This window comes from Achroia grisella, unplaced genomic scaffold (assembly GCF_030625045.1).
Source record: "Achroia grisella isolate CSIRO2021 unplaced genomic scaffold, CSIRO_AGI_Agris_v1 utg656, whole genome shotgun sequence".
NCBI classification, from domain to species: Eukaryota; Metazoa; Arthropoda; class Insecta; order Lepidoptera; family Pyralidae; genus Achroia; species Achroia grisella.
In genome coordinates, this window is record NW_026712981.1 from 1 (window position 1) to 19,687 (window position 19,687).

The 19,687-nt window shown below is 38.9% G+C and overlaps 1 pseudogene; it reads right to left on the bottom strand.

Moving 5' to 3' along the window:
• Window positions 1–2,682: 2,682 nt before the first annotated feature.
• LOC131849548 (ubiquitin-conjugating enzyme E2 S-like) lies at window positions 2,683–5,372 on the bottom strand (annotated as a pseudogene).
• Window positions 5,373–19,687: the final 14,315 nt, after the last annotated feature.

Genomic DNA, 19,687 nt, shown 5'->3' on the forward strand with positions numbered 1-19,687 from the left:
TTAAATGTCCAGATACGTGGCGGCGTGGTGGGTTGAATTAACAAGGTTCCAAAATACGGTCGGCCGCAGTGAGATGGCTGTTTCATCCGTCATACTGTGAATTTATGCTGCTTGTAGGGACCGTCTGCTTTTATCACTACGACTGATTTAATTCGCCAGGATATTTATATTTGATCCTATAAAATTAGTGCTAGTTGGTATTTGAAAAATGTAAACTTACTACAAGGATTATTTAAAAGAGCAACACAAGTTTCTTGCACGTTCTTGTGATGTGACAGCTTGTAAACAGTTTTGTAGAGAGAGACTATATGTAGACCACTTCGGTGGTATAACCTGTATGGTGATTATTACCCGCCGACGGCGCTCGACCTTTTTTTTTCAAACTATTCTAATGCTGTTTGCCGCAGTCGGCCTCTACGACTTCACCGAACGATAGGGGCCGAGTGCAGACGGCACTCCAAACCAAAGGTCGAAGGCTTCTCGCCTGACGGATACTTCAGTCTAGATACGGCTCGGGTCGTCGCAATTCTGAACCCTACTTGAATCGGAGGAGGGTTCGACCGAGCGCAGGTGTGCGGGTGGTGTGAGCCGGTGCGTGGTGTGGTGTCGGCAGGTGTACTGGCTGGGTCCGCTGGGCGGGTCGGCGGCGGCGACGCTGCTGCACCGCCACGTGCTGTGCGCGGCGCGCGGCGTCGCTCGCGACGAGGCGCTGCCGCTCAGAGACAAGCCCGCCGCCTGACGCGGCCCGCACCCGGGACCTCCCTCCTACCGGACCTACACTCGCGCGCGAGCCGAGGCTCCGGTGCGCTCCGCCGTTTTTCCTCGTAGTCGTTAGGATCTCAAAGATATTCTAAAGTTGCCATATGTAATATTATTGTCGAAATCTTTTGTTTTATAATATTAATGCTAAGTTAACGCGTCGAGTCGTTCGAAGCAGGGTATATGTAGCTAATGTTTAACCAGTATTTTATATGTCCTTTATAATTGCAATGTATGGTCATGTATACAGGGTATTACATTAGTATATGTTGTTACTGTGTGCTGTACACTGTCGTTAAATAGTTACGATTAATCAAGTACGCTATGTAGGCCTACAGAATATGAGCTAAGACTGGAAATGTTCAGGTGAGGGAGTGCGATGTAACTGTTTACAAAATGAACTTTAAATCTAGTACTCAGTCGTTAATGTTGTTTCACTGAACCTAAGCGGGTACTGGACTGTGGTACCCGTGTGTGTGTCTGTGTATGTGTGCGCCTGTACGCTCCCGACTCCAATGTTTAGTGTTGCCAATGTTCAGTTGTTCATTTTATCACTTTGTAAATATGATTAAATTAGTATTTTTGTTACAAATCGCATTTTATTTGATACTAGCTATTGCTGCGACTTCGTCGCGTGGGAATTCAATTTTATTTATCTAAAATAAAAGTAGCTAAAGTTACTCCTTATTACATCAGCTACCTGCCAAAAATGTCCCGTCAAATTGGTCCAGCCCATTTTTCAGAATTTAGCGGAAACAAACAGACAGACGAAAATTTAAAAAATGTCTCTTTGGTGTATGTACCGCATTTACATTCATATGCTTGTAGTAAGGAACGGTCATTTCAATTACAAGCAGACACTCCAATTTTACTTATATGTATACATGTATGAATTTATCAACAAGAACAGTACTGTCGGCAACGACCGGTAATAAAATAATAAAAGGCAAGAGACAGAACAATGTTTCATTTTCCAGGACTGAAGATCAAATATGAAATTATATATTTTCTACTTTTCATACAATATATACAATTATGCACAGCAATGGTTTATTCGTCACTTATGATTAAATTATTATAAATATTTTGAACTAGTATTCGTATTCAACACCGCAACACTCGGTCTTCCGATACGATGCATCTTATTCGTGTGCAGACAGTCCGTGCTCACGGATTTTCTAATCCGATCTACTGAACATCGTATCGAAATGAGAGAAAATATTTATCTTTAACCCTGTTAACCGGGTTACTTTTATTATAATTACGCAGCATACAAACGGACGCGCTGTCTCACTAGGACGTGTCAGTCAGTACGTCAGCACAATATAATGTAATGTATATATTTTGATATGAAATATTCCACCCGCTCCCGGGTCCAGGGCGCAGCAGAAATTAAAAATATGTAGGTATACATATGTCTTACACGTACACAAAAGTTTGAATTTTGACGTTACGTCCCGCTCGGTTAACAGGTTAATGGAGCTCCGACTCCTTTGTTCGTCAGCTGAGGTCGGAAGAACGGCAGACAAACGACGTTATGCACGCGTTGCGGTGTTCGCATATTCGCGTGCGTTCTCGACATTATCGATCGTACCTGTCACTTCCTGCACATTACTCAGCACAATGTGAAAGTGTCGCCGAATCATTGTCGAGATCTCTAAATAATACTTTTACAATAAAACACAAATGGTCAGTTCATCGGCCGATTAGCTCCTCGGAACGGACACTACTATCCTACGACTCTTACACACTATGCACTTCCTTCGCACGAGTCGTCAAATATCGAACCGGGAAACCGACGCCGTCGAGTTTACCGCACAGCGGTCGAGATCGCTCGGACCGTTCACCGTGACACCTGTCTTAGCGACGCGAATGAATCGCCACGTGTGAGACTCCGCCGCGCCCGTCGCTCATAAATTCGCTTCAGGATGCGGCGTCGGGTTCGCCGGCCGCGCGCTCCTGTGCTCGTGCCCGTGCTTGCGCTTCCCGTGCTCGCGGCCGTGCTCGTGCCTGTGCTCGTGCCTGTGCTCGTGCTCGTGCTCGTGCTCGTGGTCGTGGTCGTGGCGGACGCGCCGGTGTCCCCGTCTTCGGCATCGATATCTCTGTGGCTGGTTCTCCGACCGCGACGCCGCGCCGCTCGCGCTTGGCGCACGGGCCGCCCTCCGCAGCGACTTCGTCCTGCACACACAAAAGTAAATTAATTAAATTTGAGGCGACTGAGCTTAGGCGTCTGTGATCGTAGTAATAATGGCAAATCAATATCGTAATTCCAATAGACATTTTTATCGGTAAGGTAATTTTATCAAAACTATTAAATATGAGTAATTATTATAAAGGTATAATCAAATTTATACCTTTATAATAATTACTCATTTATTTACAGATTAAAAATTTATAACAACTAACTTATACAGTAAAAATTGAAAAATATAGTACAGATACGGCACATCTGTAACGAGCGGCGTACCTGTAGCGCGCGCGGCGCGGCGGGGCGCGCGTGTATGTCCGCGAGCAGCTTGGCGCGCGCGAAGTAGTCGTCGTAGCGGTCGCGCAGCAGCGCCGCCGCCTCCGCGTTGAGCGCCGACTCGGCGTTGGGCGCGATCAGCAGGCAGCGCACCGCCACCAGCGCGTGCTCCAGGCCCAGCTCCGGCCGCCAGTCGCGCTCAGCGTGTTCACCTCGCCCGTCGCCGGCGACACGTTCGGTGGAAGATGCGCGTCACGAAGAACGCGCGCGGGGGGCTCGCCAGGGAACCCCGCAGCGCCACCGGGGCACCCGAACACGCCCCCGCAGTACGGCGTGCCGGCTGCGCCGCACCGCACCCGACATTACATTACATCATATCCTAACATCACAACGGTGACAATACCCCTACATAAATAAACATGATCAACAAAATTTGAGTATTTTTTTAACGATTTTTTATACTTCTTTGAATAAACCAAAATTGACTAGTTTCATATTTCTAACAAAATAAGTAAATATAACAGAGTATATTAAATAATAGAATAATAAGCAATATATAAGATAAGCAAAATTTATATTTGCTTAATATCTGAGATTCATGAATATCTCAACACAAACACAGTAGCGAAGAAATAAAACACCACTACTCCAAGTACAAGACCGTACAGTAAACCATCCTATTGTGCTGGCCAACCGACTAGTCCTGACAACATACATCACCTCAAAAGGTGTATGCTACTGGAACCCGATGATTAATCAGGACCACCAAAAGAGACAATGATTCTGCTGGGAATCATACTTACCTGTGACATACTTTACCACATCTGTTCATAGTTTTCAGTGATTGCAGAATGGACACAAAAAAATGGGTGTACTCAGACTGACTGGCGTATATTCATTGAGGTCCACTCCATAATAAACTAAACTAATGCAGCACTCCTACCTACTGACAGACCTTTAAGACTTTTATTATTATATAAACTGGCTTTTAAAAACAAAGTAATACAATTGAGTTTCTTCTCAATTGAATCTATATAAACAGTAGGAAAAAAATTAAAATTATAATGTAAAAAAATTTGATGTTAATAAGGCGTCTAAAATGTCCTACATGAATAAATTATTTTAATTTGAATTTAGACACATGCAGCACTAACAGATGCAACAAACTCAAGTATGAATATAACTCAGCTGACATGTTTGAGAAGTTGTTTTATGTAGTACACCCATCCTGCATGTGAGTGTGTGTGTAGTTAATATAGGATACTGATAACACTATTGTCTACCCGCAAACAGATGTACCATCTTGACAGACAATGCTATGAGTGTAAAATAAAGGCAGTTAGTCAGTTGCTAACAACACCTCCCCTCTAGTGATCGTGTCAGGTCGATCTACACTATATACACCGTGGAAACCACTGTAGTTAATTTCTGGAGTTATCTCTACTACAAATGAACCCAACTTCATCTACATCCTATCATCGTTCACTGACACCTTGCCATTGTATAGCTTATAGCATGTTGCACCATCGCATTGTCATTCGTTATAATAGTCCCCATTATTAGTTATTTCCCCTTCAGCATATGTCGTAACATGAAATTATAAAATATGACTGCGCCAACATGGCTCACGATTTGACAATCGTTGTGGACTATGTTATTATATTTCTGTACCGAGTAATCGTAATGCAAGAAAGAAGCGTACAAGTTTCAACGTTCCTTATTAAATTAAATACAAAACGTTAAAAGGAGACTCATCCCCATAGCGTTGTGTTGAGATGTAACATCGGGCCTGCCTCGCGTACGTACGTACCGGGTCCGTCGATGTGCGCCACCGTCGGTGAAGTCGTCGTCGCGCAGCACCAGCTTGACGCCGGCGGGCGGGTTGGCCGCCAGCCGCCGCAGCTCGCGCGACACGCCGCGCAGCACCTGCGGGCACACGTTCTCCACGTTCGACATCCTGCCGCCGCCGTACTGCCGCCCTGCTCTCGCCTCGATGCGATTCACAAACTAGTCACTTCCGACGATATTTCTTCACTATCACGTCCTGAACCAGCCAGCCAGCCAGCGTTGACTTCCCGCATCTAGCAAACGGATATACCGACACGTTTGCGACTCGATTACTACCACTCTCTAGTTAAATGAGATATAAATTATACACAAAAGCGTCATAAATAAATTATTACTAAGGAAAAAAAATAGATTTTACAAATGCATGGAGTGTAACGACAAATTAATTTTATTTTTTTTATGTTTTACTATGTTTTGACATTGACGTTGGCATTTACTTCAATCATGACGTCCCATCAACAAACAATCCTTTGAGCAAGTAACCACAAAACTTTAAATAAAAAGTCATATAAAGGTGCCATAATTAAAATAACAACCTAGAAGTAAACTTTGTACAAATAGTGTGCATGGGTACTTCTCTCTCTGTAGTTTCGTAGTCTTACTCATAGCTAATTTTTAAACAGTATTTCGCTTGATAGAAAAAATGTGACAATCAAATTATTTAGTACATATACATAATATTAGCTCTCCGGAATAGCAACCCATTAAAAATTATTATTATTTATTATATATACATAACATAAACATATTTAAACTATTGACAAAGTCGCATTACGACTTTAAATAAATTTTACTTTCTTATTAATTCTCCTAAACTCCTGCAACTAGACAATGGTGTTGCCGCCCGCTGTCAGTAGAATCACCATAAATTTGTGGTTGTAAACTGTAATACGTATATTCACAGTAGGCATTTTACACATAATTGCCTTATAATTTTCATATATATATATATATATATATAATAAAGAGGAAAAAACTAAATTAATAGACGTTTACAATAGCTTTCATAGATGAATTGCGATTATTTACAATTTACGTTAGACTTTTTATGTGATATCTAAAAATTGTCTTTGATGAATGTGAATGAACGTTGTTCCATGCCGTAAATATAAAAAAAAATCTGTTAGACATTGATCAAGATTAGACATTATAGCACAGAGTACTTTATTATATGCAGGAAACATTATAGACGGTTTCTATAGTTTCAAAAAATAAATTAGTATTATCTTCTATGTAGAAAATAGTAGTTAAATAAGATATTAATTTCCAAGTGTAATGTTAAAACCGGCTATTTAGTTAATCAGGTAACGAGTCTGCTTTTGATATGTATTTTTATTATAAAAGTTTTAAATCACCTGTAAAACTAGACTATATGGTGTTTGATCATGAACATTAATTCATATGCAGTACAGTTTGTGTGTATTTGATGTTAATGCTTAATGTATATATATACCTACCAAAACTATATATACCCATTTCTATATTGATATTATATAGTTTTATTTTTTGCACCTTGGTCTGCATTTATTTATATACAATATTCATTCTTTACACACATACAACTCTTTTCTATTTAAAATTAGTATTGAATAAAAATATGATAAAAAAGGAGCTTTTATATCAAATGTTCCTTTTTTTTTGTTCCAGGTAAATGTCTAGGATAGGACTGGAGTCTAGTAGGACATTGGATTTGGCATCTGCAATGACTACAAACACAGAGAATCAGAATCAAACTCTACATGAAGGGAATAAAGAAATGCTGGTTGGTATTGAAATAAGCATGTACTGCAAATATTAAGCAATTTTAACTCATAACCATTTGTGAAAATAATTGTAATTATAAAAGACTTGTTTATTGTTATTTTATCAAGTCTTTTTTTTTTTTATATGGACATGGATGGATTGTGTGAAAGATGTGCCTTTATCACAAGTAATATAAGTGATAAAGTCAAGGCAATGATGACATTATATATAAACATACATTATTTTTATTTTATTTTTTTTACAAGATAAGCATTTATAGTTTTTTTTTTTAATTTAATTATATTACTTTTTCCTTCAAAGTTTTAAATTTACACAGAAGTATTAAGTATATATCATTTTAAAAGTATCTAGATAATGATTCGTCTTCGGCGTGGTTAATTTAATCGACTCATATAAAGGGAAGCGATTTTAGCTTCTCTACTTAATCGACGACATAGCATCCTCCTCGCAGTCCAATGTATATATGTATATGTATAACATGACCGATAGACGGGAGCGGGTCCGCGTGGTTCGCACGCAAGTTTTAATATGGAATCGAATATGCGATAGAACGGGGCGCGGACGAGAGACGGCGAGGGGTTCCGCATCGAGGTGGACCTGCGGCTGGTGTTCAGCGACTCGCGCGCGCGCGTGCTGGCCTGGGTGCGGCCGCGGCGCCGCGCGGGGGCGCTGCTGCGGAGACTGCGGCGGCTGCGGCTGGCCGGGCCCGTCGCGCTGCTGGTCGCCGGCCGCCTGCTGCCGCTCGACGAGCCGCTAGCGCTGCTCGCCCCCGGGGACACCGTGCAGTACGCCTCTCCTCACTGTTACGCCTGATGTAGTCCTACTCTATGCAGTAGTCGAATCGATTCAAAACGACGACCGACGACCTCGGCGGTCTAGCGGTTTAGCATCCCGTTTAACTTCGGACGGCCGCAGGTTCGATTCCTCGCGGGGTATCATTATTTGTATTCTTGAGTATGATCGTTTGTATCGATCTAGGTGTTTTCTATGTACAATTTTTTTTTTTTTTTTTTTTTTTTTTTTTTTTTTTTTTTTTATCCTGCAATCGGCTTACAAAGCCTTTAACAGATTGGTTGTGGGACTGTTGACGGGAGAGAACTATACCTCCAGTGAGGAAACCGTCTCATCGGTGAATAAGATCCCATGCATGGAGTCTCTTAAGCCTTCTGCATTGCAATGGGTCTCGTAGTGCTGTTGCAAGGATATTGGTATGCGCCCCTATACGATCTCTGTATACTCTTGTTCTGTGCTCTATTTCTTCTCTGATTGTTCTCATTCCCGTGTACTCATGCAATTCTGTTGTTCTAATGAATAGAGGTGCAGCAGTTATGGTTTTGAGTGCTTTATTCTGAAACCGTTGCAAAATCTCTATGTTGGAATTCTTTGCTGATCCCCATAACTCGATGCCGTATGTCCAGATTGGCTTTATTATGGTTTTATAAATGAGTATCTTGTTTTCCATGGTTACATATGATCCTCTGCCCGTCAGCCAGTTCAGGTTTCTGAGCCGTGCATTCAATTGATCGCGTTTTTTTTGGATGTGTGTTTTCCACGTTTGCTTCCTATCAAGATGTATGCCCAAATATTTTGCCGAGTCTTGATGGGGTAAAATGTCATCTCCAAGTTTAATCGGTGGGCAGTTGTCTTTTCTCAGGGTAAAGGTGACATGTACTGATTTGCTGGAACTCACTTTAATGCGCCACTTTTCCATCCATTCATGTACCTTATTCAGGTGACTCTGCAAAACCATGGACGCAATGTTCGGATTTTCATTGTTGCAAAGTGCGGCAGTGTCATCGGCAAACGTAGCAGATAATATATTATCCGATGTTGGTATGTCTGCAGTGTATATAAGATACAGAATGGGACCCAAGGTGGAACCCTGCGGTACTCCGGCTTTTATATCGTGAAAGGTAGAGTAGGTGTCATTGATTTTGACTCTAAACAATCTGTCCTTTAAATAAGATTTTAAAAGTATGTAAAAGTTATGTGGAAGGTGTTTCTTCAGTTTGAATAGCAGTCCCGGGTGCCAAACCTTGTCAAATGCCTGTTGTACGTCAAGAAAAATAGCAGAGCAGTATTGCTTCTTCTCTAGAGCTTCTCTTATTTTGTTGACAACTCTATTGACTTGTTCAATTGTTGAATGGCCAACTCTGAATCCAAACTGATGTTGAGGGATAATTTCTTTTTCATTTAATACCTGTGTTAACCTTCGTAAAATTATCTTCTATGTACAATATGTATGTATTTACGAAAAAAAATCTAATCGTTTCAGAGTGGTCCCCTTATCGAAGGAATTGCCGATAGACTATGAATATGAAGAAGAAAGTGATTTCGATGACACTGAATATACCAGTAGCTGTGTTACCAGTGAGAATAAACGTAAACGGCATTGCTATGATTCTAAAGATTCTACATACCCGCCTGACACCGATGTAAGAAATGATAAACAATATTCTGATAATGTCTATAATGAGAAATATTTAAGTAAAAAAAAATGCACTCGGAATGGAAACAAACATGAGAATTTTAGCAATTTAATTTATAATGAATTTATAAACAATGTATGTAACAGTAGCAATAAGAGAAAGAGACACCCTAATGAGGGTATTCATCGAGAGACAGCTGCCACGCGCACGAGAGGTCAACAGCATAATAATGACGACCGTCGCAGCTCTACTACCTCGGTGAAAGCGAATCATCGCCGGTTCGACGATCACGCTTCTGAAGATACCGACCGTACCGAGGGGAACGAGAGCTCAGAGATAAATGATAACGTTATAAACAAGAAAGAAACCTATAAATTATTTATCGAAGAGCCCACCCACGACGGTCGCGGAGGCGCGGTTCCGTCGTATGCGAGTGCGGCCACACTGGCCGAGGTGAAGCGGCGCGCGCTGCAACTGCTGGAGCGGTACGAGGACGGACGCCCGCCAGACCGGGACCACGGCCGGAGACCGGGGCAGCGACCGGTACAGCGGTCTGAGGATGAGCGGCCGGTACAGCGGTCTGAGGATGAGCGGCCGGTACAGCGGTCTGAGGATGAGCGGCCGGTACAGCGGGCCGGGGAGGAGCGGTCTGAGGACGGGAGGCCACGCACTCGCCGTCGCCGCGTACGTCGCCGCCGCCCGCAGCCCGCCGCCTGCCCACCGCCCGGTGACATCATCCCCGGGACCGCCGCCCCCGGTGACTTCATCCCCAGGACCGCCGTCCCCGGTGAATTCATCCCCGGGGACGCCGGGGACGCCGCCCCCGCTCCGGTCATACGCAACGCCTCTCAGAACACCCGCCAGCCGCGTGTTGTACGATCGCTTTCGACGACCTCGCCATACGACCCTATCTAAAGACAATATTAATTACCATACTCCTCTGAAACTTGACCGATTTTTATGAAATTTCATACCCCTAAGTTGTTGTAAGGGTTGTCCACCCCTAACATTATTTTTTTATTTTTAGGACAAAATTTTTTATTTATATTTTTTTATTATGTCATTAGAAAATACCTACAACCCTAAATTTTCACCCTTCTATCACCAACCCCTATTTTTTTATAGCGTTATTAATTTATATAGCAAAACAACGTTTGCCGGGATAGCTAGTAATGATCTATAATAGTAATAATAATTAAATTCACAATTAAGTTAACGATGTAAAAATAAATTGTAATCATTAAATTATACGAATTTTAACCACTCGTTTTATTATTAACTAGCGACCTGCCCCGGCTTCGCACGGGTACAAAGCTGGTACCACAGATAACATAATATTACATACAGATACCCCATCCCATACAAGAAAATGGTTCCTTCCTAACTCGGACTATTTTATTTCGCCGCCGTAGCCGCTAGATGTCGCTAGATCTGAAGCAGTTCGGATTACTAGTGGATGCTTAGTAACAAAGCATGAAAATAGATGGCAGCCAATTTAGTCTACATGACATCTGTTTTGCAAAGATAGGTATATAATAGATACGTAGGTAACTGTATCGTGTACCTCATTAGGGACGATTGAAGATATATAGAAATTTCGTATCACAGTGTTAGTTGCGATACTTCTCCCACATTTTGATGAAATTTGATACGTATACTTGCTAGGTCTGAAGTAGGTTTGTTATCTATTTTTTATACCCCTAAGTCATAGGGGTGGCCTACCCTGAAAAAATATTTTTTTTGCATTATGGACATTTTTTTATTTATTTATAATGTTACATTAAAAATACATACACGCCTAAATTTTGGCCCGACTTTCACCAACCCCTATTTTTAATAGCGATATTCTTACAAATATTATAAATGCTAAAGTAACTCAGTCTGTCTGTTTGTCTCGCTTTCACGCCAAAACTACTGATCTGATTTAATTGAAATTTGGTACACAGATAATGTAGACCCTGATAAAGGCTACTTTTTAATGCGAAAAAGGGTTGAAAGGGGAAATGAAAGGCCATATGAAAATATCGTCAGTTTTAAAGTCTTGTAATTGATCTTGTAAGCTTTTACATATTATGTTATCTGTGCTTTTACTAAATGCTGCTGACTAAATATAAATAAATATGACATTCTAAGTTTGTAAAATGTTACCATTAAGAGGGTAAAATGAAATAGAAGATGAAGAAATTCGTCATTTTCAAAACTAGTACGATGAAACTTTTTTCTTTGGATTTTTCGAGTTCCATTATTAAATATTTATTATTTATTTGGTATAGGTCACTATTCCACACGGACGAAGTCGCGGGTACAGCTAGTTAATTTATAAGGCAAAACAAGGTTTGCCGGGTCAGTTAATTTATATCTATAATGAAATGAAATTCGGTTTCGAAGGAAGGAATATTAATATCTTAAAACTTCAATCCTAGATGAAGTGAAGAGGGTCGGTCTAGGTTTTTCATTATTAGAAATGTGTAACGGGGGAACATGTTATTTAGTACGAAACTGTGTATATTACAATAAAACATTAAACATACCATAATGGTTAATAATGGTTATTAATAATTTGTTTTTTAACTTGCGTATGACTCTGTGGTATGTTTAATCCATATATGGATTAAACATACCACATCTTAATTTATATCATCTTAATTTCACAAAAAGATCTAGGTTGGTACAAAATCCAGCCTTAGTTCTAATGTAAATATAAAAGTAAAAGTATTTCACTATGTTCACAAATAAGCGACAAGAGCGAAACTAGATGGACTTAATGAATGTCTTTGTATTTATAGTCAGTGTTAATTACTCAAGTAGGGGACATAACAGTGACTGAAAATTATTCAGTCTATCAGAGAAACATTTCTCGTTGAGCGCACAAACAAATGACTCATCAATCACAATACAGGTGCCACCGATAACATGCAATAATAATTAAACTTCTACCAGAATTACTAGTTGTAAGTACCTATATGCTATTAAAACTATATATTTAACTAAAAAGAAGGTGAAAACAGCCAAATGAGACAAAAAATATACTTTACGAATTTACTTTAAATGGCAAAAAATTTCATACAAAATATCGTTTTTTTGCCGAATGATTACTCGCGCGGCTGCAGATGGCCGATGCTGATTTATTTTTTCGTGGATAGAGAATGACCCTAACTATCATTTACTCACGCCATACACCCAACATATTAGTACAATTGAAGAAAAAAAATAAAACGTGAATCGCCTCCATACAAACGTGATCTGTGTAACGCTGGTGAATTCCAGTAAAACGAGATCAACGTCGTTCTTTTTTTCGAGTTCACGCTGAACTCCGTTTCCTTGAACGTGTTTATACTACGATTGGTGAAATCAAGCCTTAGTGTAGTGTAGTGTAGTCACTGTTCACTGTAGTCTGCTCCGAGCGTTCATCCCGTTTAGTCGTGTTCTGTGTGTTGTGTGTTGTGTATATATTGTGTCTCGTGTCTATTTTTAAATTTTATTTGTTTCACTGACATTGTTTCTTATTAACATATTGACTTCAGCTGCGATTTGATACAGCAGAAGTTTTCGTATCGCGACATGTTCCCGCGCACATCTGGTAAGTGAACTAACCATATAACATTTACAGAAAGGGTGGGTATATTAAGATTTCTTTAGGGTCGTACGTCGCCGCCGCCCGCAGCCCGCCGCCTGCCCACCGCCCGGTGACATCATCCCCGGGACCGCCGCCCCCGGTGACTTCATCCCCAGGACCGCCGTCCCCGGTGAATTCATCCCCGGGGACGCCGGGGACGCCGCCCCCGCTCCGGTCATACGCAACGCCTCTCAGAACACCCGCCAGCCGCGTGTTGTACGATCGCTTTCGACGACCTCGCCATACGACCCTATCTAAAGACAATATTAATTACCATACTCCTCTGAAACTTGACCGATTTTTATGAAATTTCATACCCCTAAGTTGTTGTAAGGGTTGTCCACCCCTAACATTATTTTTTTATTTTTAGGACAAAATTTTTTATTTATATTTTTTTATTATGTCATTAGAAAATACCTACAACCCTAAATTTTCACCCTTCTATCACCAACCCCTATTTTTTTATAGCGTTATTAATTTATATAGCAAAACAACGTTTGCCGGGATAGCTAGTAATGATCTATAATAGTAATAATAATTAAATTCACAATTAAGTTAACGATGTAAAAATAAATTGTAATCATTAAATTATACGAATTTTAACCACTCGTTTTATTATTAACTAGCGACCTGCCCCGGCTTCGCACGGGTACAAAGCTGGTACCACAGATAACATAATATTACATACAGATACCCCATCCCATACAAGAAAATGGTTCCTTCCTAACTCGGACTATTTTATTTCGCCGCCGTAGCCGCTAGATGTCGCTAGATCTGAAGCAGTTCGGATTACTAGTGGATGCTTAGTAACAAAGCATGAAAATAGATGGCAGCCAATTTAGTCTACATGACATCTGTTTTGCAAAGATAGGTATATAATAGATACGTAGGTAACTGTATCGTGTACCTCATTAGGGACGATTGAAGATATATAGAAATTTCGTATCACAGTGTTAGTTGCGATACTTCTCCCACATTTTGATGAAATTTGATACGTATACTTGCTAGGTCTGAAGTAGGTTTGTTATCTATTTTTTATACCCCTAAGTCATAGGGGTGGCCTACCCTGAAAAAATATTTTTTTTGCATTATGGACATTTTTTTATTTATTTATAATGTTACATTAAAAATACATACACGCCTAAATTTTGGCCCGACTTTCACCAACCCCTATTTTTAATAGCGATATTCTTACAAATATTATAAATGCTAAAGTAACTCAGTCTGTCTGTTTGTCTCGCTTTCACGCCAAAACTACTGATCTGATTTAATTGAAATTTGGTACACAGATAATGTAGACCCTGATAAAGGCTACTTTTTAATGCGAAAAAGGGTTGAAAGGGGAAATGAAAGGCCATATGAAAATATCGTCAGTTTTAAAGTCTTGTAATTGATCTTGTAAGCTTTTACATATTATGTTATCTGTGCTTTTACTAAATGCTGCTGACTAAATATAAATAAATATGACATTCTAAGTTTGTAAAATGTTACCATTAAGAGGGTAAAATGAAATAGAAGATGAAGAAATTCGTCATTTTCAAAACTAGTACGATGAAACTTTTTTCTTTGGATTTTTCGAGTTCCATTATTAAATATTTATTATTTATTTGGTATAGGTCACTATTCCACACGGACGAAGTCGCGGGTACAGCTAGTTAATTTATAAGGCAAAACAAGGTTTGCCGGGTCAGTTAATTTATATCTATAATGAAATGAAATTCGGTTTCGAAGGAAGGAATATTAATATCTTAAAACTTCAATCCTAGATGAAGTGAAGAGGGTCGGTCTAGGTTTTTCATTATTAGAAATGTGTAACGGGGGAACATGTTATTTAGTACGAAACTGTGTATATTACAATAAAACATTAAACATACCATAATGGTTAATAATGGTTATTAATAATTTGTTTTTTAACTTGCGTATGACTCTGTGGTATGTTTAATCCATATATGGATTAAACATACCACATCTTAATTTATATCATCTTAATTTCACAAAAAGATCTAGGTTGGTACAAAATCCAGCCTTAGTTCTAATGTAAATATAAAAGTAAAAGTATTTCACTATGTTCACAAATAAGCGACAAGAGCGAAACTAGATGGACTTAATGAATGTCTTTGTATTTATAGTCAGTGTTAATTACTCAAGTAGGGGACATAACAGTGACTGAAAATTATTCAGTCTATCAGAGAAACATTTCTCGTTGAGCGCACAAACAAATGACTCATCAATCACAATACAGGTGCCACCGATAACATGCAATAATAATTAAACTTCTACCAGAATTACTAGTTGTAAGTACCTATATGCTATTAAAACTATATATTTAACTAAAAAGAAGGTGAAAACAGCCAAATGAGACAAAAAATATACTTTACGAATTTACTTTAAATGGCAAAAAATTTCATACAAAATATCGTTTTTTTGCCGAATGATTACTCGCGCGGCTGCAGATGGCCGATGCTGATTTATTTTTTCGTGGATAGAGAATGACCCTAACTATCATTTACTCACGCCATACACCCAACATATTAGTACAATTGAAGAAAAAAATAAAACGTGAATCGCCTCCATACAAACGTGATCTGTGTAACGCTGGTGAATTCCAGTAAAACGAGATCAACGTCGTTCTTTTTTTCGAGTTCACGCTGAACTCCGTTTCCTTGAACGTGTTTATACTACGATTGGTGAAATCAAGCCTTAGTGTAGTGTAGTGTAGTCACTGTTCACTGTAGTCTGCTCCGAGCGTTCATCCCGTTTAGTCGTGTTCTGTGTGTTGTGTGTTGTGTATATATTGTGTCTCGTGTCTTTTTTTAAATTTTATTTGTTTCACTGACATTGTTTCTTATTAACATATTGACTTCAGCTGCGATTTGATACAGCAGAAGTTTTCGTATCGCGACATGTTCCCGCGCACATCTGGTAAGTGAACTAACCATATAACATTTACAGAAAGGGTGGGTATATTAAGATTTCTTTAGGGTCGTACGTCGCCGCCGCCCGCAGCCCGCCGCCTGCCCACCGCCCGGTGACATCATCCCCGGGACCGCCGCCCCCGGTGACTTCATCCCCAGGACCGCCGTCCCCGGTGAATTCATCCCCGGGGACGCCGGGGACGCCGCCCCCGCTCCGGTCATACGCAACGCCTCTCAGAACACCCGCCAGCCGCGTGTTGTACGATCGCTTTCGACGACCTCGCCATACGACCCTATCTAAAGACAATATTAATTACCATACTCCTCTGAAACTTGACCGATTTTTATGAAATTTCATACCCCTAAGTTGTTGTAAGGGTTGTCCACCCCTAACATTATTTTTTTATTTTTAGGACAAAATTTTTTATTTATATTTTTTTATTATGTCATTAGAAAATACCTACAACCCTAAATTTTCACCCTTCTATCACCAACCCCTATTTTTTTATAGCGTTATTAATTTATATAGCAAAACAACGTTTGCCGGGATAGCTAGTAATGATCTATAATAGTAATAATAATTAAATTCACAATTAAGTTAACGATGTAAAAATAAATTGTAATCATTAAATTATACGAATTTTAACCACTCGTTTTATTATTAACTAGCGACCTGCCCCGGCTTCGCACGGGTACAAAGCTGGTACCACAGATAACATAATATTACATACAGATACCCCATCCCATACAAGAAAATGGTTCCTTCCTAACTCGGACTATTTTATTTCGCCGCCGTAGCCGCTAGATGTCGCTAGATCTGAAGCAGTTCGGATTACTAGTGGATGCTTAGTAACAAAGCATGAAAATAGATGGCAGCCAATTTAGTCTACATGACATCTGTTTTGCAAAGATAGGTATATAATAGATACGTAGGTAACTGTATCGTGTACCTCATTAGGGACGATTGAAGATATATAGAAATTTCGTATCACAGTGTTAGTTGCGATACTTCTCCCACATTTTGATGAAATTTGATACGTATACTTGCCAGGTCTGAGGTAGGGTTGTTATCTATTTTTTATACCCCTAAGTCATAGGGGTGGCCTACCCTGAAAAAATATTTTTTTTGCATTATGGACATTTTTTTATTTATTTATAATGTTACATTAAAAATACATACACGCCTAAATTTTGGCCCGACTTTCACCAACCCCTATTTTTAATAGCGATATTCTTACAAATATTATAAATGCTAAAGTAACTCAGTCTGTCTGTTTGTCTCGCTTTCACGCCAAAACTACTGATCTGATTTAATTGAAATTTGGTACACAGATAATGTAGACCCTGATAAAGGCTACTTTTTAATGCGAAAAAGGGTTGAAAGGGGAAATGAAAGGCCATATGAAAATATCGTCAGTTTTAAAGTCTTGTAATTGATCTTGTAAGCTTTTACATATTATGTTATCTGTGCTTTTACTAAATGCTGCTGACTAAATATAAATAAATATGACATTCTAAGTTTGTAAAATGTTACCATTAAGAGGGTAAAATGAAATAGAAGATGAAGAAATTCGTCATTTTCAAAACTAGTACGATGAAACTTTTTTCTTTGGATTTTTCGAGTTCCATTATTAAATATTTATTATTTATTTGGTATAGGTCACTATTCCACACGGACGAAGTCGCGGGTACAGCTAGTTAATTTATAAGGCAAAACAAGGTTTGCCGGGTCAGTTAATTTATATCTATAATGAAATGAAATTCGGTTTCGAAGGAAGGAATATTAATATCTTAAAACTTCAATCCTAGATGAAGTGAAGAGGGTCGGTCTAGGTTTTTCATTATTAGAAATGTGTAACGGGGGAACATGTTATTTAGTACGAAACTGTGTATATTACAATAAAACATTAAACATACCATAATGGTTAATAATGGTTATTAATAATTTGTTTTTTAACTTGCGTATGACTCTGTGGTATGTTTAATCCATATATGGATTAAACATACCACATCTTAATTTATATCATCTTAATTTCACAAAAAGATCTAGGTTGGTACAAAATCCAGCCTTAGTTCTAATGTAAATATAAAAGTAAAAGTATTTCACTATGTTCACAAATAAGCGACAAGAGCGAAACTAGATGGACTTAATGAATGTCTTTGTATTTATAGTCAGTGTTAATTACTCAAGTAGGGGACATAACAGTGACTGAAAATTATTCAGTCTATCAGAGAAACATTTCTCGTTGAGCGCACAAACAAATGACTCATCAATCACAATACAGGTGCCACCGATAACATGCAATAATAATTAAACTTCTACCAGAATTACTAGTTGTAAGTACCTATATGCTATTAAAACTATATATTTAACTAAAAAGAAGGTGAAAACAGCCAAATGAGACAAAAAATATACTTTACGAATTTACTTTAAATGGCAAAAAATTTCATACAAAATATCGTTTTTTTGCCGAATGATTACTCGCGCGGCTGCAGATGGCCGATGCTGATTTATTTTTTCGTGGATAGAGAATGACCCTAACTATCATTTACTCACGCCATACACCCAACATATTAGTACAATTGAAGAAAAAAATAAAACGTGAATCGCCTCCATACAAACGTGATCTGTGTAACGCTGGTGAATTCCAGTAAAACGAGATCAACGTCGTTCTTTTTTTCGAGTTCACGCTGAACTCCGTTTCCTTGAACGTGTTTATACTACGATTGGTGAAATCAAGCCTTAGTGTAGTGTAGTGTAGTCACTGTTCACTGTAGTCTGCTCCGAGCGTTCATCCCGTTTAGTCGTGTTCTGTGTGTTGTGTGTTGTGTATATATTGTGTCTCGTGTCTTTTTTTAAATTTTATTTGTTTCACTGACATTGTTTCTTATTAACATATTGACTTCAGCTGCGATTTGATACAGCAGAAGTTTTCGTATCGCGACATGTTCCCGCGCACATCTGGTAAGTGAACTAACCATATAACATTTACAGAAAGGGTGGGTATATTAAGATTTCTTTAGGGTCAGCAACGCGCACGTAACACCCCTCGTGTTTCAGATGTCAATAGGCTAAGACGGTATGCTACCGTAGTAGAATAAAAAAAAGTTTTTCTTTACATAAATTATAGAAATAGAAATAGAAATAATCTTTATTCAAATAAACTCATTACAAGCACTTTTGAATAGTCATATTTTGATTCTACCACTCATTCGGAATGCAGATTCATCACAAGAAGAATGAGCAAGAAACTTGTGTGTTGCTCTTTTTAATAGATGTTTTTTTTTATATAAATAATTACAGTATAACAAGTAAGAGGCATGCGATAATCAACATAGAAGTCGCTACGCACTCATTATTAATGTAATCAGATAATATTGTCAGTGCTATAGATTTAAAGTTTTAAAGTATAAATATGATCACTTTAGAATAGCAAGTCTACGAAACATTTCTAACTTGTTCTTTTATTATTTTACACAGATTTCTTATTAACTATTCTGTAATGTAGATAATGCGCCATATAAAGTTGTGAGGGTGGATCGTTTCGCATACGGATGATCGCTCATCTTGTCTGTGAATATAGTACTTAAAGACATATCAGTGGCGGCGAGGTATTAGGATTATAGTTTGTGCACTTGAGTAAAAATGCAAATAGGAAAAATTGGTATTTCGATCCAAACGCAAAATGAATGCTAACAATGTATGCGTCACCCAGTAGTACCTATTTCAAACGCCGCGAAAAAAGATATGCAAAAATACAAAAGGAGGCAACGAACATTATTTTCGATGTGCGGCGTTAAATCAATGTGTATATATCATAAGCCGTTAATTTTCATATTTGGACCATACAAAGGGTAATCGGAAGTAACAGCAAACTGGTTGCTGTTATTG